At 37.9% G+C, this 24,864-nt stretch overlaps 1 protein-coding gene across 1 annotated transcript in view; it reads right to left on the bottom strand.

Moving 5' to 3' along the window:
* The window catches only part of nckap5l (NCK-associated protein 5-like), a 63,093-nt gene extending 40,124 nt beyond the window's left edge, over positions 1 to 22,969 (bottom strand). The window contains exon 1 of the mRNA XM_022202786.2: positions 22,835 to 22,969. The gene's annotated coding sequence lies outside the window, so the exon portion shown is untranslated. The remainder of the gene's footprint in view (positions 1 to 22,834) is intronic.
* Positions 22,970 to 24,864: the final 1,895 nt, after the last annotated feature.

Below are 24,864 nucleotides of genomic sequence, written 5' to 3'. Positions count from 1 at the left end.
CTTCCCATTCTTTAGGATGTCTCTGCCGGAGGTGCTGCAAGAGGTTAGTTGTGCTGCTACTCGTCGTTTTCACAGTACTTTTGCAAACCTTGCATATGACTGTAGTTTTGTCAAAGCCGAACCACCTCCATATAATCGGTGTAACATGAGGCCCTTTTCTTGCGACCAACTCTTCGTCTGCTGTTCTGTCCGCCATGACAGGGGTGTGAGTGTTTTGGCGGAAGTAGATGAGAGGCGGAAGCAAACGCCAGTGCACAAGTCGTGAAAAGCAGAAGAAGAATCTGTATTGTTATATATTGAAGCTCGGCTGGATTTTACGATTTGGCAAATTTTCAAATCGTCAGGTTTTAAAAAGGCGAAATAATCGAATTAATTCATCGTCCAGCCCTACTGTGGACTTGTCGGGACTTCAGACATCAGAAATGATACAAGGAACAATTGATTAAATTGTGGAGGTGTTTCTGAGTCCCATCAATTTCCGCCACCCACTACATATTTAGGTGAAGTGATTCGGTATCCGTACATAACGTACACACTTCAAGGTAATTTTTTATTAAAGATTTCATCTGTCGTCAATGATATGAACACTGATCAGCCTTGGAGGAGTTCTGCTATGAGTGCTTTTCTTGTTAAACAGATTGTGAAGAAAGAAAAAGAGGAAATGCATGGAAGGAATCAAACATTTTTGTATTTTTGTACATTTAGTTGCATCTTAACCTCCATAACTGTTCTGTTGTTTCTTTTTTCTCATTTTATCTTCTTCTTAAAAGATTTTTTTGCACAGAAGCAGCACTTGAAGACCATCACAGGTTTTGTTATCAGTCACACAAAAACAGTTTCTGAGTGTAAAGAGCCAAAAGACAAGCCCAGCAAGTCAAACGGCAGCTTTTCTGCTCGTGTCACCTGAAACACGTGAATAAAAAGTCTCTCAGGGCTTCATCACACATTAAAGCTCACAGACGTTTCTTCTAAGAGGGTCAGGAGCCTGAATGAGTTGGTCACATGTTTCCCTGCAGCAACACAAGAGAACGAGCAGAACTCTGCACATAAAAGGCCTATTGTCGTCCTCCAACATCCATTTTCTCCCTCGACTGAGGATCTGAACCGGCCGCTCGGTGTGGAGGACACAAAAAAACAACACGAAGCTCCTCATGTTCTCATTACGTGAGATGACAAACAGCAAAACAAAAGGACAAAAAAATAAAAGAAAACCTCAACAAACCAGACTGTAGCCGACTAATCCATCGGCTGATCCACAGACACGTTTAGGACGGCAGGTACTAACCAGCTAATCGCTTATTTTCTCTGTTAGCTGCCTGAATTTGTTATAATTGAAGTTCCAACACACAGCATGATACTGATTCACTGCACACAGTTTACGGCTGTTTTACAAACACAGAATATGCTAAATATATTGTTATAAATTTAAAAAAGAAAACTCCTTTGTTGGTGCAACATCAGAAAATTGCCCAAAATGTCTTCAAATGTCTTATGTTGTCCAAATAAAATCCTAATTAATCATAAAAGATAAGCAGCAAATCTGCAAATCTGAGAAGCTTTAGGGTCATTTCATCTCATTTTTAAAACCATTTCTGCTCAAGCAGCTCTCATTTGCCTGATTTATAAAATTTTTTTAGAATAAACTATGGATATTTATACAAGTGTTTGTGGAATTTTATCTTCATATAGTAAATACTTGCCCATATAAATATATTTTTAGAAATTACCCGTCAACCTGCTTTTAGCACATTGTTTTATAGATGGAATCTGAAGCTGTTAAACTACAACATATCAAAATGAGACAATGATTAATATTTTTGCTTCAAATGGGGAAAAAATGCAAGAAGTCTCCCTTTCAATGACGAATCCATTATAATGGGTCAAATAGGGCAAAGAAAAGCTTTATACTGACAGAATGTTTGGCATTTTTTGGGATCTTGTGAAGAAAAATCAGCAGATCTTCACATTAAAGAGGCAGTAAGTAGCTAAATATCGGCTGTTTCTAGGTGTTCATAAGGAGTGATGGACATTTTTTTTTACCAAAAAGATACAAAACCCCCACATATAAACACAAAACAAGCACAGAGACACAAAACTACTGCAAAGAGAGACAAAACAACCACAAAGAGACACAAAACAACCACAAATAAACACAACAAGACACAAAATGACCATAAAAACATAAAACAACCATAAAGAGACACAAGAGTACCACATATAAATTCACACAACTATCACAAAACACACACAATGACCATGAAGCAACACAAAACAAACACAAAAAGATACAGAACAACTGCAAAGAGACACAAAACAACCACAAACAAACATGAAACTAACACAGAAAGACACAAAATGACCACAAACAGCACAAAAAAAGCACAAAATGGCCACAAAGACACACAAAGCAACCATAAAGAGACACCAAATGACTGAAAAATGACACAAAACTAACACAAGAGATGCAAAACAGCCACAAAAAGGGCACAGATACGCAAAAATAACCACAAACAAACCCAAAACTACCACACAAAGACACAAATGACCACAAGAGACACAAAAAGACTGAAAAAAGGGCCCAAAACAACTGCGAAACGACACACAGATCTGCAAAACAACCACAAAGAGACCACAAAGAGACACAAAAGCACCACAAATAAACACAGAACTACAACAAAAAGACACAAAAATGACCATACAGTGACACAAATCCATCACAAATAAAGTAGAAACTATCACAAAATAACCACAAAGAGATGCAAACCGACTACTAACAGACACAAACCCACCACCAGCATGTCTCGGCTTCTCAGATGTGGGAATTTGAAGGTTTTTTTCCTCGTCATATGTGACACTAAATTCAAGATCTTTTGTTTTTGGACTCTAACAAACAGATTTTCCTCCATTAGCTTCCACTTTACAGATGTGCTGATTCATTGATAAAGTGACCAAAAGGCTGATCGATAACTGAAACAGCCGTTATTTCAGACTGGAGGAGCAGCGGTGTGTCAGCAGATGGTCTGTCGCTGCTGTTGGAGCAGGAAGCATCTGAATTAAAGTCGTAAATCTGCCTCATGGGGCACAAACGTCCATTCAGGTCCGGACAGTTTAATGTTCGCAGCTCCAAGTGACGATGGAGGGCTAATCCACCTCGGAGCAGTGCAAGGCTGGGATGTGCAGGTCCACAGCTGGGGCCATAAAAACCTCTAGAGGTCCTCCAGGAGCCTCGTGGTGATTTGCATGAAGCCTCATTAGGAGGTTAAAGCCTGAGGTCTGCTTCACTGATGGGATCTATTTAAAGCTGGGAGAAATTAGCCGGCAGCTAAAAGTTTTTACAAGCAAAAACGTCAAACATGGTCTGCAAAGAGACACAAAACAACTATAAGGGACGTAAAGCAACAACAAATAGAGACGAAACAACTGCAAAGAGACACCAACCATGAGAAATGGACATAATATAAGTACAAAGAGATGCAAATTATGATTTAAAAAAAACACACAAAACAACCGTAGATACACAAAATCATCACAAATAAACAAAAAATACGAGTAAAAACTGTTAGGAGTGTGAAACAACCACAAAAAGACATAAAACAACTACAAAGAGTCACAGAACTGCAGCAATAACAGACAAAACAACTGCAAAGCAACGACAAAGAGACACAAACCATCAGAAACAGACACAAAACAACCACGAAGAGACAGAAAATAACCACAGACACAAAACAACTGCAAAGAGGCACTAAACCACTTCAAATATGACTTAAATCGCCACAAATGGACACAAAATAATTGCAAATAGACAAAACAACCACAAAGACCAGAGTGACACAAAACAATCACAGACACAAAACAACTGGACAGAGACAGAAACTGACCACAAAGACACAGAAAACAACTGCAAAAAGACACTAAAGGACCCTGAAGAGACACAAAACAACCTTATAGAGGCACAAAACAACTGCAAAATAACAACAAGCATACACAAAATGACAGCAAATAGACAAAACAACTAAAGACACACATAAAAACTACAAATAGACACAAAACGACCATGAAGGGACACAAAAACATCACACAAAACGACAACCACAAATGGACACAAAACTAGAGATAGAAAGTGACTACAAAGAGACACCAAAGCTCCCTGAAGAGACACAAAACAACCTCATAGAGAAACAAAACACCACAATGCGACACAAAATTACCACAGAGGCACAAATCAATCACAAAAACACATGAACATCACAAACTGACACAAAACAACCACCAAAAGGCCCAAAACACCACAAAGACACATAAAAGAGCCACAAATGTCAGAATTTCATTGTTTTCTTGTCATATGCGACACTGATGTAGGAATCTTTAAAAATTTATCAGACAAAACTGGAGACTTCATAGTCGGTCTGAGTGACTGTAAATGTTTTTTTTTCACAATTATTTAAGACAAAAATTGTTGGCCGATGCTCTGCAGATAGAAATGTATTCATTTTAGGTTTATTTGACTTTTTTTTAAAGCAGCTGATGTGCACTAAAACATCTGGCAAGTCATTCAGGTGTTTAAAAGAGCAGAAACTCTTAGCGAGGACTGAAAAAAGCCCATTTTAACATCAGAAAATGAGTGAAATGACTTATTAGACTCTGAATATGACAACAAACATGAAATTTCCTCAAATAAACGGTGAAAATAAACCAATAACCACCATTTCCAGCTTCAAAAACTTTTTTTTTTGCCATCTACGACAAGATTTCAGACATTTCAGCTTCAAGAAAATCTGGTTTCGTTTCTCAGATCAAACAGCTAACGGGGTTAGTCATAATCATCTGTGCGATAATGAAAATGTTCAGGTGTACAGCTGTGTGCTGCTTTTCTTTTGTTCCTAGCTTCGTTCCAGACCTACGGTGACCTTAACAAATCCCTCACATGTGAAAAAATTCAAAGTGTTCGCTCCGTTTCATTTCTGCCATCATAAAAGCTCTGCAATGAAAACCCAGAGAGGTTGTGTCCCCTCCAGCCGAGACTCAAACCAGAAGCTCCCGCCAGACGAACGGCTGCATCTCGTTTCCATGTGTGTCAGCAAAGAGTGGAGCTGCAGATCCACGGTGACTCATTTTCACATCAAACTGCTGAACCCTGACAAGTCTGGAAAAAATGTGGAGCTGAACAAGACACGAGGCGAGTCGAACAGAGAAACAGGTGAGACACGGTTCTGAGGTTAAACAGATAACTTTGGGCTTAAGTCAGGATTTCTGGCTCAGGTTTAACCGTGGTCGGTCACATAGAGACACATGAAGGAACTTTCAGCATACTTTTTAGGAATTCTTTTTAGAAAATTAAGTTTTCAATCAGAAATGCCAAATATTGTCTGCACAAAGACACAAAGCACCCACAAAACAACTTAAAAACCATAAAGACACAAAATGACGACAAGGAGAAACAAATTGAGCACAAATGGTCACAAAACGACCACAAAAAGACACAAAATGACCACAAGAGACAAAAAATGACCATTAAAAAGTTACAAAATGACCACGAAAAGTTACAAAATGACCACAAATAGAAACAAAATGACCACAAACAGACACAAAATTATAAAATGACCAAACAACAAATTGTCACAAAATGACCACAGAGACACAAAATGAATGCAAAATGAACAGAAACGGTCACAAAACTACCACAATAAACACAAAACTACCACAATAAACACAAAAGTACCACAAAATGACCACAAATAGATGCAAAACAATGACAGAAACAGAACTACCACAAAAAGACATTAAAAAAAACTGCAGAGACACAGAAAAATACAACACCAAAAACTACAAAAAACAACAAAACACAGACAAAACTGCAAAGAAATGTAAAACAACAAGGATAAAGTAAATCTGTAATAAGAACCATGAATATCTTCAACATGTGCAGGTATGAAGGCTGACGTACTCAACAGTAGGAAGAATTACCGTTAATATTCATTCAGAGTAACCGCAGAACATTTCTGATCACAAGAGAGGGAACGAGAAGAAATTAGAAGAATGTAAGAACCGTATGACTACAACTACCCCAAAAGTCAGCAGCAGGTCTCAAACATAGATTTCTGAAGAATCGCTAAAATAAAACCAATCATCATGACAAGAAAGTCCATAAACGGTAAGAACGGTGGGATTTTCAGCTTTCTGACGGTCCTTGAACTAATCATACGTGACTTAAAAGTGTCAGTTTAAACCAAATTAAAGCTAAAAACCAAGATATTAAATCAAAATCACTTCATTCCATGTGTCTCATTTGATGATTTGCCAAAAATGAACTATTTGCAGCAAAAAGATTCCACTTCCAGCTCCCCTTTTCCACCAGTCAACTCTGCATCGCCTTCACTATACTTGTTATGCTAATCTACATACTGTTTGAATTTTACTGCTAGCTATATATGGAGTATGTTTTATGTCAGAGCCGTACATCATAAGAATAAACTATGAGTCAGTTTTCAATGTTAGCTTATACTTTGTTTGTGTCACATATCTTGTCATACATGTATCCAAATGTGTGTTGTGTTTTCCTTGCTTTCCCACCCCTCCCTCTTCTCCCATCCCTCCCCCTTGCCCTCCTCTGTCCTTCTCAACCCGCCCGGCCAGCAGGCAGATGGGTCCCCCCTATATAGAGCCGGGTTCTGCTCGAGGTTTCTTCCCTGTTAAAAGGGTGTTTTCCTTGCCACTGTCGCCTTTGGGCTTGCTCTGGGGGTCAGGCATATGGGTTCTGTAAAGTGTCTTGAGACAATTTGACTGTAATTGACGCTATATAAATAAAATTGAATTGAATTGAATTAAAAGACAACAAGCTTGAAGACAATTAAAAAAGCTAACATTACCAAACATACACTACCATTCGATGAAGATAACTTTAAATTCATCAGAAATACAGTCTAGACATAGTTAATGTGGTAAATGACTATTCTAGCTGCAAACAGCTGATTTTTAATGAAATATCTCCATAGGGGTACAGAGGAACATTTCCAGCAACCATCACTCCTGTGTTCTAATGCTACATTGTGTTAGCTAATGGTGTTGAAAGGCTCATTGATGATTAGAAAACCCTTGTGCAGTTATGTTAGCACATGAATAAAAGAGTCAAAACAGAATTGCCTGGGTGACCCCGAGCTGCCTAGTGACTAAACTTTTTCAACGAGATGCTTATATATTTTAATTTTCCTCTTATTTCTTCACACACTGAGGCTTCCCTTGAATTATTCACATCTTTTTGTTCTCCCCTGCTTGTCTGTAAATCGCTCTCAGTAACTTTTCTGCTGTGGCAACAACTTTATTTCCACCGTTTCGTCTCCCATCATATTAAATTCTCATGAGTCTCAGGAGGATGTTTGCGATTCATTAACAACTTCACGTGAAGTTCTTCTCTTCATCGCCGACATGAAGCCGGACGGAGATCAACCAGCTCCTCCACATCTGGACACATCTGTTCAGCAGCCCTCCAGGCTCATCGTCCACATCCTTTTCCCGAAGCTGGCCAAGAGGACAAACTATTTCTGACTCTGATAATGTGGAGGTTTATATACGAGATCCGTGTTTAAGCCTCTGAAGGAATCTGCTCAGATCCAAAGGGAGGAGTCGATGTTTTCTGAGGCGCTTCAGAAACAGGAAGTCGGTGAGAAAACACTGAAGTTCACTGAGCACCTTGTGGGAGGCTGCCGGGACGGGGGAGGGCACGTACAGCTCATCAACAACTTGTTTTAAGGAAAGAATGAAAATAAACTGCAGCTCTGTACAAAGGAAACTCTGTTCAACAACCTGAATGACACCGAAACCTCAAACCGATCATCACAGGACGCATTTCTTTGAACTACTCATGTTGAACTTTTGGTTCTATTGGAAAAAACAACTACATTTTAGGTAGTGAGGAAGCAAAAGTCAAAACCTAAAAGTGCATTTAAGACTCAGAAATAAGAATCTGAAACAGAATTACTTAAATAATTTCCGCAAATGTCTTGGTAGACTAAATATGTTCCATTTTAGACATTGGAAGACATTTGAAGATCATTTTCTCAAACATAAAGAAAATTACCATAATTTGTTGTTACATGTTTGAAGGTCAAACTCAAAAGTATATCCATGTCTTTTGCTGTTATTTTGCCAAAATTCAGCCAATTACACCGGCAAGAAATTGTAAAACTGGAAGAATTGTTCCATTTCTAACTTTTTTGAACTAACTTGGAAGTTTCAGGGTTTTTTTTTATGATAATCTAGCTTCCTAAAGCCTCCTAAACCATTAATGAACATTTAAGACTCACAAATAAAAATCTGAATCAGAATCACTTAAATAATTCCTGGAAATGTGTTGGCAGACTAAGTATGTTTGGTCATAGACACTGGAAGACGTTTGAAGATCATTTTCTCACTAATTTTTGATTTTTAATCAAAGCCTCCTAAACCTAAATGTACATTTAAAATTCATTTATTACTCAGAAATGAGAATCTGAATCAGAATTTCTTTAATAATTCCTGCAAATGTCTTTGTAGACTAAATATGCTTGGTTTTAGACATTGGAAGATCATTTTCTCAATATTTTTTGAGACATTTAAGACTTGTTTACATCTCAGAAATAAGAAGTTGAAAAAGAATTACTTTAATAATCCTGCAAACTAAATGATAAATTCTAATATTCTACACATAGACTAGACCCTGAACGCAACAGTCTGCTCCAGCATTATAAACCCAACAAAAACTGTGACCATTTAATCCTTTTTTGGCCAAACAGGACGTGGCAGCGACCCGGTTAGCTTGAATTGATTAAAGCTACATTCCAGGCCATATTTTCTCTGGCGCTGCCTCATGAATTGGATGTTTGTTGCAGCTGTGGCGGCTGAAGCGGTGTGTTTTGCCAGCTTCAGTGTTTGTGCGGCCGCAGATTCCTCGGCTGGGAGGGTTCCTCTGGAGCTGGTGTGAAGATGGAGGCTTCAGACGATCACCAGAAGCTGCCGAGGAGGAAACAAAGAGCTGCAGGGACGGCGCTGCGGAGCGTTCCTTTGATGTGAATCTGCTTTGTGTGCGTGGAAACACCGATGAAGAGGATGAGGAAGGTGATGCTCTCAGCGACTCGCCTCCTGCTGGGAGCTCCGTCGTGTCGACTCCGTGGGGAAACCGCAGAATATGTGGCTGTGCTTATGCGGCTCCGGCGGTGCTTTTGGTGTATAACCATGGAAACTACACCTGCATGCAGCCGACCCCGATAAGAAGGAGTCCTAACGCATCTTCAAAGTGCTGCTGGAGACGATGGAGGGGGTTCTGACCGTCTGAAAACCCCCAGCACACTTCAAACCCGCTGAATTATCGCCCCGTCGCTCTTCCCTCCCTGTAAAAGCTGCGACCTACGACCCAATAAAGTGATATTTCACAGGCAGGCCGACGTTGAGGGCAGGAAAAAAAGTCTTCTGCTCCGTAAAACCACATGTTGCCTCAAGAAACCAAAAGTGGAGTCGATGCAGACAAAAACAGAGAAAAAACAAATCTGTAGCCGTCCTTTAATCTAGTAATTGTTCAATTGAATTTACATCTCTGCAGCTTCTTCAGTGTGAATCTGTTTCGGTTTTCTGTCACTGCAGACTAAGTATCTTTGGTTTTAGGCATTTTAAGATCATTTTCTCACCATTTTCTGACTTTTAATCATGTAAAACATGAGAAAATGATCCAATTTCTGCTGTTCTACTGCTACGTTCTGTCTTAAAGCTGCAGCTAATGAATCTTTTCACTATTCTGTCACCTGTTTGAACCTTTTTCTTGCTTTATTATTTAACTATTAGGTGTGAAAATCAAAGAATGGCTCAAACTATTTTATATTTATTTCATTGTTTAGCCAAAATTGAATCTCTCCAGTGTGAATCACTTCCTGATTTGTGTCACTGCATAGTAAATGTCTTCATTTTTAGACATTTGAAGATCATTTTGTCAACATTTTCTGACTTTTTATCAACTATAACAAATACACCAACTACAAAACATTAGAAAATGAACCCTTATTTGCAGTTCTACTGCTCTGTTCTGTTTTAAAGCTGCAGCTAATGACCTATTTGACCCTTTTTTTTGTTTTACTATTTTCCTATTAACTATTGGGAATCGCAGAATAACTCACAATATTTCATATTTAATTAATTGTTTAGCCAAATTTAAAGCTCTTCATCTTCTCCGGTGTGAATCTTTTCTGTTTTAGTGTCACTGCAGACTAAATATCTTTGGATTTAGACATTTCAGGATATTTTCTCGCCATTTTTTATTTTTTTTACTTTTTATTGACTAAAACACACACAAAAAAAAAAACAAGAAAATGTAATAAAAATAATGTTTGCAGCTCTGTTGCTATATTATGTTTTAAAGACTCATGTAAGGATATTTAAACCATCCTTGAACCTGTTTGACCCTTTTTTGTTCTATTATTTAAGCATGAATCAGTGAAATCTCGTAGAAACTCACAGTATTATCGACATACAGCGATTCTGCTGAACTGAAGGAGGAAAAACATTCCTGAAAAACAAAAAGCAGGAATTATTCTTTCATTCTGTGGCATCATTGTGTGCCTGTATTATTATTTCATTTGAATTACGTGTCAGTTCCACTCTCTGTTATTTCCTCCTGTGAGTTTCCTCTTCTTCTTTCATTTACCTCCAATCGGTCAAACACGATATAATATTACACTTACATTAAGCATTTATTTCACAAAATATCAAAAAATGTCTACATGGTTTATAATGTATTTGGTTGAGTTTCAGAAATAAACTGTCCGAAACGCCCCAAAATAATCACATAAACTTTATTACAGCTTGGAGCTTTGAGAGGTTTTTAGTTTGAATTGAAACTGCAGAACATCCGGTTCATTTCTGAGTAATTTCAGCATTACTGCACTGACAGAATGTGCAGGTTGCAGTTTAAGGACTTAATATTATACTTTACATTCATATGTAGTAAAGGCTACACTTCTGCATTTAACTAACTGGAACTAACTGGAGAAGTTAAAACAATGCAGAGCCCTCCAAACCAAAATTAAACCAACTATCATGGCAAGAATACTGTAAAAACTGAATGAATTGTTGAGTTTTCAACGTTCTTGTCCTTGAACTAATCATTCCAGCTACATAAACCAAATCTGAGCCAAAAATTAAAGATATTTCATTTAAAACACTTTATTCTTAATGCCTTGTTTAATAATTTGCCAAAAATAAACTGCTGGCAGTGACTAGATTCTGTAGAAGACGATAAAACTGGTGTTTGAGGACAGTAATGTTTAATTTTAAAGCAAAATGAGGAAGCACAAATGACAGCAATACAAAACATTGCATGACTACAACCCCAAAACTCATCTGCAGTCTTGTAAAGAATGTTAATATTTATGAGAAACGGCCAAAATTAGACCAACTGTCATCGCAACAAACTGTTAAACTTGGACAAAGTGTTAAGTTCAATAATATGTGTCTGCAGCCGGATGCTGTACGAATACGACCCGCACGAATAATCCCCGCATGAATACGGCTCTACACTTCCGGTAAGTTTAGAGCACTTTTTAAAGAGAGCGCCACTTACCGAAAGCGGCACGAATACGCCCGCACGAATACGGCCCTACCGCAATTTACGTTTTATATTGGCGATTTCATTCAAAATATACTTACAACACAAAAGGATTATTCAAGGAGAATTTCCCGTTCATTTTAACCCCTGTAAGTTTTTCTACAGAGCCGGAGGCTGCTCTTTCTGGACCACACAAAGTACTACATCATGTTCTTATTACAATGTCACAAGTTTTGAAAATATTCTTTTTATTAAGATAAAATATTAATGGAATCATCTGTAATGGCCTTTGTGGAGTCTAGATCTAATAGGAAAGAGACAAAACGCAAGGGCAACTCTTAAGACAGATATATATTTATGTTACATGATAATATGACATAAAAATAAAAGCTGCACACACACACAAAAGTAAGTGAAGTCTATGACTCCCGCTGCAAAACGTCTGATCTCACTTCCTCCTGACAGAGACACAGACATTAATAAGCATAAGTAGATATAGCACTGATTTATCTGATAAACTGTACATATTTCACTTATTTAATAAAATATATTTTATTTGTAACATTTCAAGCCAATATTCTCCTTGAATAATCCTTTTGTGTTGTAAGTATATTTTGAGTGAAATCACTAATTTAAAATGTAAATTGCGGTAGGGCCGTATTCGTGTGGGCGTATTCATGCAGCCTCCGGTAAGTGGCGCTCTATTTAAAAAGTGCTCTAAACTTACCGGAAGTGTAGGGTCGTATTCATGCGGGTCGTATTCATGTGGGTCGTATTCGTGCGGGTCGTATTCGTGCAGCATCCGGCTGCAGACATACACTTCTCGTTAAGTTTTCAACTTTCTGACTGTGCTTGAACTAATCATTTCACCTAAATCAACCAAATGTGAGCAAAAAAAAAAATCAAAATACTGAATTAGAATCATTTCATTCTTCATGTACCATTAAATAATTTGCCCCCAAAAAACACAAAAACTGCTGATTCTCTAAAAGACAATAAAAGTGGTGTGTTTGAAGGCAATTGAAGAACCGCAAGATTTTCAACTTTTTTTGAACTAATGTGGAACCTTTAGTTTTACTGGGACAAACAACTAAATTTAAGATAAAAATAAGACTTGAGGAGTTAGTTTTAGCCAAAATTAAACCAACTATCATTGCAGGAAACTTTAAAAACTGGATGAATTGTTGGGTTTTCAACTTTCTGACTGTCTTTGAACGAAGCATTTTAGCTATATCAACCAAATCTGAGCCAAAAATTTAAGATATTTCATTTAATTTTCTTCATTCTTAATGTTTTATTTAATAACTTGCCACAAAATAAGCTGTTTTCACTGACCAGATTCTGAAAAAGACAATAAATCCGGTTTGTTTGAAGATCGTCATGCTTAATCTCAGCATTTTTTGACTTACTAACCGACAGAACATGTTTTGCAGTAAAATCCTGTGTAACTTTTCTGGTTTGTCGCTTTGTCGTCCAACGAACCAATTAGTCGGCTAATCGCTCCGACTCTGCCGCTCCCTGCTGGACTGCGACCGCTAATAAAGGATTTAATAACCAGAACCAGTTAACAGAACCAATAGCCAAATTAAACACTTACTCTGCGCCACGTTTCCTCCTGGTAATAAAGCCCAAACAGCGTCTGACAGCGGGACACCGAGGCGTTCCCAACATCTGTGAGCGATTAGAGCCGCCTGCACTTACTCTGCCCATTACCCTCCAATAAGTCGCTGGCTCGGCCGCCCGTGATGTAATGCAGCTCGGATACGCTATCTGAAAGTTGCACTGGGACGGAGGGGGAGCTCGCAAAACTTCAATCGAACACGAGACCATAAATGTAACGCAGAGTGGAACCACATTTATCTGAGCTCATTCCTCAGGACGCTCCTCACCGACGCCGGTCCAAACGCGACACATTCAGCTACAGATTCTCCCAGTTCCATGTCTGAACTCTTCCAGCTCCACGAATCGACCAACAAATCCACCAACAATTAGCAAAACTAGGCAACACATTTACAGCAGCTTGGCGACATGTTGGTGTTTAAAATCCACCTCTGCTAGAAACCGGGCTAAAGGTTTGAGCGTCAGTTTGACTCTCGAAGGATGTTTTTATCTTCATCTGCTGAAGGTTGAACGTTCCTCTGAGCTCACTTTAAACCTCAAAACCTGCTGAAGGCTTTGAAAGGCAGATCAAACCGACCAAAATTACACCATTTATCAGAGCCAGAAGCTGGTAAAACACAAAGAATCTTTTGGTCTAAGCCTAAAATACCAATTAAAGACATTTACCCAACATCACTTTATTCTACACGTTTCATTTTTTTTTTTAAATCGCCAAAAATAAATGATTGACACGAACCAGATTCTGTAAAAAACTAAAAATTCTGTGATCTTCTGCACAACCTTTAAGGCATCAGTGACTCAGCTTTGACCATGAGTCATGTGACAAAAATTCCATGAGTTTTCAGCTTAACTGCAGGCGAGTCATTCCATCTCATTTCAACAAATCTGAGGAAATTTTGTTGCATGACCTCCTCTGATCATCTCCAAACTTTTTTTTTTAACTATCCCAACATAAGAATAGATTACTTGCAAAGTTTTAACATCATATGATTGCTATTTGCTAAGTTATAAAATATTTAAATCCCTATTTTTCCACTCGGAAATTGATATGTTAGGTAGAAAGGCTTGATTTAGGAAGATAATACTGGGAACTGACTGATGATATAGACTTACAAGTGATCTGAAGGGTTCAAACACCTTAACAATAGAGCAGGAAAAAAAAATTTGGAATGAATATACCCATTTCTCTGTGGTACAGGGCAATTTAAAAATTTGGCGAAAATGGCATTTTTCAAGAATTTAGGCATTTTTTTCACAAATTTTAATAAGTAACAAGGTTCATATGTTATAAAAATCTCAAAGTACCTTAAAAGTTCTCTCTAACCTAAAAATATCCAAGAGCTAGCTAGTCTCCTTAGACCTCAAAACGATGCCTATTTATGAAACAGACTGAAAAACACCATACATATATTGGCACAGAAACCAATGTGGGACATGGAGTAGAAACATGAAACTTTGTCTGTATAACAATAAACATCCGAATAATTGATATCTGAAGTATCAACATTGTTTCTTGAATCCTTCATGGCCAATTTAACCAAGAAATGCACTATGTTTTATAGGCGTTTTTTTAGGAATTCTAACTAATATATTGCAGTTAAAATGAGTTATATTGCCTTAGGTCCCATGTAAAACATGTAATTTGTCCCCAACTTATCACACCACTATTTCTGTCCTTTGAACTGCTTGAATTTCTCTGAAATCAGGCCATCATCTGCACCAGATATGTGGTACTGTCCACCACGGCGTGTTGAAGGAGCAGTGATTGGACAGAGGATGTGGGCTGTAGGCACCCACACTACGTCATCCTTTCTAGGCCATGTGAACTTCTTGCTGGGACCTTTTGGGTGCATGAATTTCACTTGCAAATCTTCAAATTCAGCTGATAAGTCAAATACGATACCGAGGCTGTCCTGAGAATGCAGTCTGGGAGTGATGCCATTTCTTCTTATTCAGTTACTGTATGAAAGAAAAAACAATGTCTATATAATAATTAACTTCAGATATGCCCTTTGTAACTTATACTACGATGCTGATGCTTCAGATTCATCTTTCATCTTTAGTTGGTCATGTAAATGGTTCCTAAAAACAAAAACGAGGATCAAAATGTATAGTAAATTGATTCAGCAGTTGCTCATCTTTGGCACAAGAAACAAATATGAAAGTAAGTTCACACATACTTCACACATACTAGTTCCTCCAAAAAAAATTTGAACCGCGTACCATGTATCCCACATGCACTTTTTAATGCCTAAAGTTAGGCTATTTTGGGTCTACACCTGAGTTCAACAGCCTATAAATCAATAAATAAGCTTTATTTTAATGTTTTAAAACTTTTACCTTATGCAACTTTCATTAGTAAAGAAGAAAATTCATTCTTTCAATGTCTTTTCACAAGAATAAGTCCTAAAATAGAGGCATGAAAAACCCAAAATAAAGTCGCCCATGAAATAATAAGGATATTTTGGGAAATTCCACAGTCCAGTATTTTTTTATTTTCATTCATTTCTATACTTTTCTCACCAGAAGGGTAAAAGTTTTGGAAGGGGAAAAAATTCTGACCATGTAAAAGGAGTATAAATTGCTTTTTTTAGTAGTTTAAAACCCTAAAATCATAGGCGAGGATTAAGTTTGGACTGACTATGGGTATTAGATTAGATCATTACTGCTTATACTGTATGTTTATAACCATAATACTTTGCATTTGTTCATAAAATTACCCAAATAAAGCCCAAAAAAAATTTTGGGAGGATCTGAGAAAGTGGTGCAACAAGCATTTGTTGAATTGACATGGAATGACTCAGGCAGTGTTTACACAGAGCAATATTTGTCAAAGATTTTGAAGCCAAAGTGTCCTCCAGTTCTGCAATCACCCATATAACAAGACTGGGAAACATTTGGAAGTCTTTGGCTCCCGATGTTGAACAGGACTTTATATTTATCCCAGTTCATATTTTCCACAACTTTCAGTTTAGAATAACTTTTCCTCAGTTCGACTGTTTCTGTTGATGTAACCGTCTGCATCAACAAGAACAAGTTCCACCCAAAGTTTCTGGCAGCTAAAGCTTGCTAGCAGGGTAACACTGCAGAGACGCTGAGCGAATATTATATTTAATTATTTTAATATTACATTTTAATCATCCTTCCTGAAGCCACAACCTCAAACTTGTCTGTTCACACTGACAGTTTCAAAAAGTTAATTCCAACAAGATGTCTGCTCCCTCCATGTTTAAAAAGACAGAAAAGTGCAGCGTTAATTTATGCAAACCTACACGTAAAAGTGTTCTGCTGTCTTAATGGACATTTATTTTATATTTCATCATATTTATGGTGTAAACCAGTCTTTTCTTATTGACCTCATGCAGGTTTTTTAAGCCTTTACTGTTCATAATAATCATGGCCATCTAAAAACCTATGAATGCGTTCATTTTCTGAACATAAATGAAAGAAAAATGTGTCTTTTTTTTGTCTTCTGTTGAAATTAAATCAGGTATGGCTTTTCCTTGTCGATTGCATCTCATAAAAATGTACTTTAAGAAAATCAACCCCAGAATGCAGCTTCTAGTTATTTATGGCCCTTCAAATACACTCATTTGATACATCTGGCTGAATTATGAGTGAAGTTATCAACATAGGTGCAATATTTGTCAAGTTTCTATTCAAATCTAACTAAATTTTTAGCTAAATTTCCAAGAAAAATCTGTAACCGAAAAGGCAAAGTAAAGCATGTCTCCTTTCACTACTTTGATGAAAAGGTCGTGTATGATTAAAAGAACACAAGACATGATGAAAATACCACATTTGTGTTTCCTTAATGTGTTATAGAAGACGTTTAGCTATCACACAGATCAAATGTTTTCTCTTCTGAATTTTGTGTTCAGCTACGACCCGAACAAATATTTCTGTAAGAGACTCCTCAGATTTTACACATTGTTGTGCTTACAAGTGCTACAGAACATTAAATATGTGAAATCTCTGCTTGAGGCTAGCAGGTTACACCTATATTAGCCTCTACCTGTATAAACACCTCAGTCTCCCACCTGAACCATTAGAGATGCATTGTGGGTAAAGTAGTCACCAGTAAAGAATAAATCACAGAATAAATCACACAAAAGCAGCGTCGATCCCATTTGTTTTAAACTGTCTATTGTAAAACTTGACCTCGAATCCTCTCGCTACAAACAGTTTCTGTAGGAAACTAATCAGTGACAGTTTCAGACATGAGCTCATGGTTTCTGGAGGCCTTTGAGAATTTTTACATGATATATGGTGTTTGCATCAAATCTAACTACATTTTTAGCTCAATTTCCAAGAAAAATCTGTAACAGAAGACACAAAACAAAGCATGTCCCCTTTCACTACTTTGATGAAAAGGTCGTGCATGATTAAAAGAACACGACACACGATGAAAATATGACATTTCGGTCTGCTTAATGTGTTTCAGAAGACTTTTATCTGTGAAATCTGCTTGAGGCTAGCAGTTTAAACCTATATTAGCCTCTGACTGTATAAACACCTGAATCTCCCACCTAGACCATTAGTGTTTGAGATGCATTGTGGGTAATGTAGTCACCAATGAAGAATAAAGCATAAATCACACAACAGCCTCGTTGGTCCTGTTTGTTTCAAACTGTGTGTTGTAAAAGTTGAAGTATTTGAAACACATCTTGACCTCGATTCCTCTCGTTGCATCAGTTTCTCAGGAAACTAATCAATGACAGAGTTTCAAACATGAGCTCATGGTTTCTGGAGGCCTTTGTGGACTTTTACATGATATATGGTGTTTGTCTGCAACAGCCAATAACAACAAACTGCAACATGACATCAGCAGACAATCTGGAAGAGGCACGAAGCGAACGTCATTTCTTCTCAAATTAGGAAAGAAAAAAGCCGCATGCAAACACTAAAAGATTCATCGAGCGGATCTTCAGCGAAACCTAAATATTTTACAGCCCGAATTCTGGCCATCGCTGCGAGCCTGTAATTCAGAAACAATCCTTCTATCCTCATTTCTTCTGACCCAGAGCTTGGACTCGGCTCAGAAAGCGATGAGACAATGAAAACAGCATGAGCGGATGTCTGGCCTCCAACCAGCACATCGTTAAACATGCATGTTTTTCTCCAACAACACAAAAAAAGGGACTGTTTAAAAGCGATTTGTTAGACGCTTTTTAATCTCATTTAATCTCCGACCGGGTCGACGACTTACTGAGATTACTGGCACATGTTTTATTGTCAGTAAATTCCTCACAAGGTGAAAACAAACAGGAAACAATCCACTCCTCGTGACCAGGATGCCATTCAGAAAATGTGGAGGGTATCGCACTCACTGAAAAGCAGCGTTGTTAAAGCTGCAGATGAGTTCTGGCTGATGTGGCTTTGACTGGAGAGAAAACCGCAAAGATGTAATCTGCAAATGTTTTGATAACCAAATCACTTTAAAGCAGAAAAAGGGCCAGAAATTCTTTGGTTCCTGCTTTTGTCTTTTGTGAGTGCAAACCTAAAGTTTAGTAACTCAAAACAAGCAATTGAAGAAGAGTTTTTCAGTAATTTATTATGCTTTGCTGACAAAATAAACTGAAACACTGATTAGGATGGTTTGGTGCCACTATAATGAAAATTAGTTTGTTTTTTTAGGCCAACAGTGTTCGAGATTTTTTTTAAAAATCATAGCTATGTAACAAACAATCCACCTTCATAGTGCTTCATATTTGTCACCAAATTACATGTTGGTGCCATCAAAAAGTTCAGAATCTGTGCCTACTAAAGGCAAAAACCACATTTAAATTTAACCACCATGCATGACCTTCTCATCGAAGTAGTAAAACGCTTAATGCATTACTTTGCTGTTTCTGTTACAGATTTGCTGGAAATTTTGCTAAAAACTACTTAGATTGGATTTAAAAACTTGACAAACATAGCACCTATAACATGAAAAATTTAGCAAAAACACTTAACCAAAACTACACCTTTATGTATACTCAACAAATATTAACTTATTACAGTTGTACCAAAACCAAAAATGTCATTATGGGGTTGCTTTTCTTAGTTGATTTTTAAAGAGATGCAGTCAAGAAGCAAAAACCATACCTGAATTAATTTTAGCTGCTGTTCCCTTTAAAGTAGTGTTCTTGTGCAGCGATACTCTGCTCCCAGTGCTCCTGCCACATTTGAAACACTCCCAAGAAGTTCTATTCTGGGTGTTTGAAGATGGATATTTATAATTTCACATTGGAAATTAAACTTGAGCAAACATCAAACTCGGTGTCAAGCTGACCCAGCATGTTCAGGATCATCACTGATGACAAGAGGCGGCTCTACAACTACGACCGAGACACCAAACAGCAGCGAAAAAGCCTCAAGTTTCATCACAACCAAGACCACGACTGTGATTTTGTCGGATGCTCAGTGGGTAGTGTACTGCAAATTCATCCATCAGAGTCGGGCCAATAACGTAGAGTTTTAATGTAGCGTTCTGAAGGGGAACATTTGCCGCAAACAACCTGAACTGTGGAGCTCACCATCTTGCCAAAGAACACCCACACATTGAAAACGCATTTTAATTTGCCCACAGCATCAAAATCGCCGCTCTCCACCCGTCCTGCTCCACAGATTTGACTGGACTTCAATTGTAAGAGTTGCCGCTCTGACTTACTTGAACAGATTCAGCAGATGTTCACATAACAGGACTTCAAGCTGGACTGTTGCAGGAGCACTGGGAGCAGAGTATCACTGCACAAGGAGACGAGTTTGAAGAAGAAGGCATCCGAAACAAGAAAAGCACTCAGAGCGCAGTACTCCAAGGCTGCTCATTCCCCCGGATGGCATTGTCAGAAATGCAGCATGTTTGTTTTGGTTTTTTTTCTTACAAATGCAGCATTTCTTGCCTAATTATTGATGATCAGAAATCACAGCAACATAGAAAGTGTCCATTTAATATAGATGAGCCCACAAACAAAATGACCTTGCACTGAATACAGTCATGTGTTATACATGTGTACATAATGTACGGATACTGAATCACTTCATCTAAATATGTAGCATGCGGCGAGAATTGATGGGACTCAGAAACACCCCCACAATTTAATCAATAGTTTCTTATATAATTTCCAAAGGATAAGTCCTGATAAGTCCACAGCAGTGGATTTGTAGCAGGATCACAATCATCAGCAGACAGCTGATGTAGTGTTCACTTGTTGTCATAGTGACAGTGACACCATGCCATTATCTCACGATACAGAAATATTTAACAAATCTGTGGATCCAGACTATAGGCTGCATCACTGCCAAAATCAAATCACTTGGTCCTTGTGTCATTTCTGACCTTTACTGAAAATTTCATCCAAATCTATTAGTCCGTTTTTGAGTAAGGTTGGTATCAGACAGACAGACAGACAGACAGACAGACAGACCTACACCAATCGTCACATTACTCCACCAAATTCTTGAACTGGTTCGAATAGCAATTTTTTGGGTTCTGGATATTCGGGCCCAATTAATGACGAATGTCCGAATATTGGCATTTTTGAGAACTTTGATCTTTCTTCTCAGGGTGTTCATCGTCGGAGTCCGACATTGTTAGCATTAGCATGGATATCCGTCTTTGGCTTTTGTCCTGTGTCTACTAAGATGGGCGAAGTGAAGCGTGACGTCAGAGTTGGTAGATAGAAATCTGAGTATTCGGATCTCAAAATTACTATTCGGATATCGCTACGACGACTAAATATTTGAATATTCAGGTCCAGCCCTACCGCATTCCTTGACGGAGTAACAAATCTGTTATGGTTTTTGTGTTTGACTGCATGTCGTAGGTCACATGTTTTCTCTTCTGTGTTCAGCTACAACCCAGTGAGATATTTCGGATCTTATCAGACATAAAGTACTTTTATGTGCCAGAAATTCCTCCGATTTCATTACAAAAGTGATTCATTATGACAGAAAAATGCAAATGTGCTGCTTTTAATAAGAATCTTATGTGTCTGACATGCAACAGAAAGTGTTTTTTGTCTCACATCTACTTCTTTCTTGGTGAAAAATCCAGAAACTATTAAGAGATGAATATTTTTACTCTCAAAAACTGCAAAAATCTTCAAGTTCCAAATGGACAATGATTTGTTTATACACTAATTCACAAACGCACATGTTAAATTCAGATTTAAGGCAACAAACTTCAGTTAAATTTCCTTTTTTTCCAGCATCTTTGTGCTGACAGGTGCTGCAGAACATTAAATATGTAAAATCTCTGCTTGCAGCTAGCAGTTTAATCCTATATCAGCCTCTACCTGTAAAAACACCTGAATCTCCCACCTTGACCATTAGAGATGCATTGTGGGCAACGTAGTCACCAATGAAGAATAAACACACAAAAGCAGCACTGACCTGTTGGTTTTTAACTGTCTGTTTGAAACACATCTTGACCTTGATTCCTCTCATCGCAAACAGTTTCTCAGGAAACTAATCAGTGACAGAGTTTCAAACATGAGCTCATGGTTTCTGGAGGCCTTTAAGGACTTTTTACATGATATATACGGTGTTTGTCTGCATCAAATCTAACGACATTTTTAGCTAAATTTCTGAGCAAATCTGTGATAGAAAACGTAAAGTAACACGTCTCCTTTCACTACTTCCATGAAAAGATCGTGCATGATTAAAAGAACACAACACACGATGAAAATACGGCATTTCTGTCCGTTTAATGTGTTTCAGAAGGCGTTTATCCGTTACACAGATCAGATGTTTTCTCTTCTGAATTTTGTTTTCAGATATTTCTGATCTTATCTGACATAAGATACTTTTATGTGTCAGAAACTCCTCAGATTTCATTATGATAGTGATTCATTATGAAAGAAAAATGTAAATATTCTGCATTTAATAAGAATCTTATGTGTCTGACAGGCAACAGAAAGTGTTTTTAGATCACATCTACTTCTTTCTAGGCAAAAAATCCAGAAACTATGAAGATATGGAAATTTTTACTCTGAAAAACTGCCAGAATAATTAAATATCTTTAAGTTACAACCTTAAATTCGCATTTAAAGCAACAAACTTCAGTTAAATTTACCTTTTTTCAGCATCTTTGTGCAAAGTAAGAAGCTATTTTTGTGTGGAAGAAATCATCTGCAGACCAGAAATGCTCTAAACTTCTTCCTTTTCTTAGATAAAACTGGGTGTTTTTCCTGCACTGCATCCTGCTGCAGAAACATCTGAAGCTGCTGCTGCTGGAAGAGCATCAGTCTGGATCTTCTGCAACACAAACTGATGGATCTGCTTCATTTTAGAGGCTCTGGCTTCCTCAGCTGACATGTCTTCAGCTGGTCCGACTGGAGCTGGAAGGATCCGGGAAAATGTCGGGTTTTTCTTGGGGACAGGGCCCGAAAAAAAGCCCCAAACCTGCACCGACACCGGTCCCCTCCGACTCCGCCGCTACGCCCTTTAGGTTCCCCGCAGAAAACGCACCACAACGCGGATGAAAACCCACAATAAAGCGGCACGGACACGTTTTTATCCGCACATCCGCACTCGGCTCCACTTCCCCGATGATGTTAAACAATGAACCAGCGTGCAGTGTCGGTATTCCTGCAGAAAACCAGGCGGCCGAGCGGACATTTCAGCCCCAGAAAAACGCCTTAACCGTCGTTTTGGACTCACCTCATTTGGTGTGGAGCTGCAGCAGTCGTGCCATGGTGGTTAGAGAGCACAATCTGGGAGCTTTTCCGCCTCAAACATCTATGAGAGGCTCATTTCTGCGGCTCCTCGCCTCCCTGCAGCGGATCTCTGTTTGGGTTGGAGGAAAAGTGATGTCATTGCATGAAATTGCATTACCCGCCCCAATTTTTTCCTTTTTTTTTCTACAGAGGCTGTCCCACGCTGCCAAACATAACTTCAACATGTACTTAAAGAGCTGCAGCAACCTTAAATATATCCTCTGCTCCCTGGAAATACTTGTGGAGAGAAAATGCATCAGAAAATAGTTGATTTATTGTGGAAATATGAGTGTCATGTTATTCTGTCACCGGGTGGAGTTTGAAGGCAGTGTAACTCATAAAAATGCAGGAAATTGGAATAAATTCCACTGGAAAGGCCTGAAAATGTCGTTTTTAATTAATCATAATTACGTCGATTGTAGGTGCAACTCTGGATGAATTTCTGTGGAAATGAAACCTGACTTACACATTTCTATGCTATGTACAGACTAGCTTTGTGTTTGGAGAACAGGAGTTTGGAGAAAAAACACATTTTTTTCCACCCCACACTCTAACTGGAGTTCTAAACTGTGTTTATTTTGTAACTTTAGTTTCTGATTTGATAGAAAACTTCCACAGCTGAAAGATTTGTGCCATTTGTCCAAATAGTTGAAACATTTGACCAAAATTACTTGAAATTGATTCAAAATTACACAAACTCTGACCAAAATGGCACAGATATTTGTCTAAAGTGACATAGAAATTGTTCAAACTGAGTAAATTCTCCTGTGGCTCAACGATTTGATGATGGAACTTAAGAAGTTAAGATTACTTGAATTCAGTTCAAAATCATTCCAACATTTTTCAAATTGGCACAAACATGTAATAAATGGCTCAAAAACTCTGAAACAGCCCAAAAACGTCCACAAAGTGACTCACCAAGTGTCCAAACTGACCATATTCACCAGTGGCTCAAAATTTTTGTCCAAAATTACTCGAATTCTGACAATAATGGCTCAAAACTTGTTCCGCAATGGCTCAGAATCCTTTAACAATGGCTCATAAAGTATTTTTTTACAGCGGCTGTCCCATGCTGTCAAACATAACTTCAACACATCCTTGAGAAAAACCTTAAAGATATCCTCTGAGCACTGAAAACACTTCTGGAGAGAAAATGCATCAGAAAAATAGTTGATTTATTGTGGAAATAAGAGTGTCATGATATTCTGGCACCGGGAGGCAGATTTAAGGCAGCTTATCTCATGAAAAAACGCATGAAATTGGAATAAATTCCACTACAAAGGTCTGAAAATGTCCCAAAAAACTTGTTCGAAGTGACTTCCAAAGTGTCCAAACTAACCAAATCCTCCAGTGGAAAAAAGATTTGATTGAAATGATGCAGTTTCTCAAAAATGACTTAAAATTTTTGTCCAAAATTACCTGCATCTTGTCAAAAAAATACTCGAAACTTGTCCAAAATGGCTCAAGATCTTTAAAAAGTGGCTCAAAAAGTATTTTTGTAACCTGAGTTACACTTTTTAACAAGCCGGCTGTTCACGGCGTAGGTTTGTGTCTGGAAAACAGGAGTTTAAGAAGAAAATTTTATTCCAACTTTCCAGATTTGACAGCAAATTCTATCCAGGTTCTACATCTATGTGTTTAATTCTAACATGATTTTAGAATTCCAGTACTGGAAGGTTTGTTCCATTCATCTAAAATGATGGCACAAACCTTTTAAAATATGGCTAAAAATGTGTACAAACTGTTCCAAAAACACATCCAAAGTGATTCTCCAATGGTTCAAAAACTCAATCAAAATGATGCAACTTGTGTAAAATGGCTAAAGATTTAGTCCAAAATTACTTGAAACTGGTTTAAAATGACCCAAATTTCCTTATACCTGGCTGAAAAAATTGTCCAAACCATCCCACAAACCTGACTTAAGCGACTTATAAAGTGTCTAAACTCGACAAATTCCCTAAATTGATTTATTGT

Source organism: Acanthochromis polyacanthus, chromosome 6, assembly GCF_021347895.1.
Source record: "Acanthochromis polyacanthus isolate Apoly-LR-REF ecotype Palm Island chromosome 6, KAUST_Apoly_ChrSc, whole genome shotgun sequence".
NCBI lineage: Eukaryota > Metazoa > Chordata > Actinopteri > Pomacentridae > Acanthochromis > Acanthochromis polyacanthus.
Note: the sequence above shows the minus strand (reverse complement) of the source record. Positions and strands in the feature narration are given on the sequence as shown.